Below are 1,677 nucleotides of genomic sequence, written 5' to 3'. Positions count from 1 at the left end.
GCCTCTGCTTGGCATGATCCTGCCCCAGTGGTCACTGGTCAGTTCTCGCCATGTCCTTCATCCTGGAAGACCTGAGTTTTCCAGACAGCGTGCCTCTGGCTTCTATGGCAGAAAGACCCACCAAACAAGCATACTGGTTACCGTCAAGTCGGCCGAGCGGCTGGTTGCTTTGAATTGTCCACTTTATAGCCAGCAGTCCCCTAAGTAACTACTGTGCCACCGGGGCTGCTTGAGACCCACCAGTCCCACTTCCTCTCTCTCCTTCCCCAGCACCCACCGCCCCCTATGACCACTGTGAGGCGTGCACCCCAGCCACTGGGGGCTTGTGAGGGGAGCGAGGTGTTTACACCACGGGGATCGGTGCAGCCCCCAGCAGAGCCTCTGCTCTGGGCCAGCTGGCTGTTCCCCAGGCACTGCCCTGCCCGGTCACTGCCAACGCCAAACCAAACTCACTGCCATCGATGCCCTTCCCCCGGGAGGCCTCCCTTAGGACAGAGTAGAACTGCCCCTGTGTGGGTCTGAGGGGACCCCACAGCCTCATCTTTCTCCCGAGGAGCAGTTGTTGGGTTTGAACCGCCGACCTGGGAGTTAGCGGTCTGCCTCGGGACCGCTATGCCCCGGGATCCCTGCCTGTGTGTTGTAACTCTCAGGGGTCTAGGCCCTGGTGGTGCAAATGGTCCAGCACTGGAGGACTGGCCACAGGGCCAGTGGCTCAAAGGTGTGCGCAGGAGAGACCTGGCAATCCGATTCTGAAAGGTCAGCAGCTCAGAGTCTCAGGGAGCCTTTCTGCTCTCATCGTGGGGCGGCCTGAGTCGGAATCGACTGGACAGCATCTAATGACACACACACACACACACACACACACACACACACACAGTGTATTTAAATGTCCACCCCCCTCCCCACCAAGAGATGTCTGCCATGAATGGGTGTCTGCAGCTGATTCTTTTCACGTAGAGTCCTGACCCATCAGCAAACGAAGCTGTGGGGTCCAGCCCCACCGTCCAGCGGTCCTGCAGGTCCAGTAGGGCAATTGAAGAAGACAGACAGACAGACAGTGAGCACAGAGGGAATGAAGAAGGGGGAGCAGAGCCCGGAGCTTGTTCAACAGCAGGGTGCACAGTGCACTCAACTTGACTCTCACAAGCCCTCAAGGGCAACACTTCAAAGGGAGTGCCAGGCAAACAGGAAGACAAGAGGTGCAAATCGCTTCTTAAGATAAGGGACATAAGATAAGGGAAATAAGCCTCCTTAAACTGAGTGTGTGAGGAGCCAGGCACCTGCAGGAGGCAGCTTTTACTAAAATATTAACATAGTAGCATTTATGGGGGGGCAGATGTGCTGTAGAGAAACACCCTCTTGGAAAATGTGCCTTAAGGTGCTCCCCCCTGCCCCCTACCCCTGACCTCAGACTGTAGAGGCGAGCCAAGGCCCGTGGTCATGAGGGCCAGGAGCAGGCCTCGTACACATCCTTCCAGGGCCTCGTTTCCCACACGGAGGCCCCACAGGCTTGACTCCCACACCCACGTCTCAATGGCCAAATCCACTTTGAGGAGGCATCCCTTCCTCGCTGCAGTGGCTATGCGTTGGTCTGCAAGCCCCACGGTCGGCAGTTTGAAACCACCAGCCGCCCTCAGGTAAAGAGTGACCATCTCAGGAACCCACAGGGGGCAGTTC

The sequence above is a fragment of the Echinops telfairi genome, unplaced genomic scaffold (genome assembly GCF_000313985.2).
Source record: "Echinops telfairi isolate 266 unplaced genomic scaffold, ASM31398v2 ScPeMD7_7459;HRSCAF=8497, whole genome shotgun sequence".
Classification (NCBI taxonomy): Eukaryota; Metazoa; Chordata; class Mammalia; order Afrosoricida; family Tenrecidae; genus Echinops; species Echinops telfairi.
Note: the sequence above shows the minus strand (reverse complement) of the source record.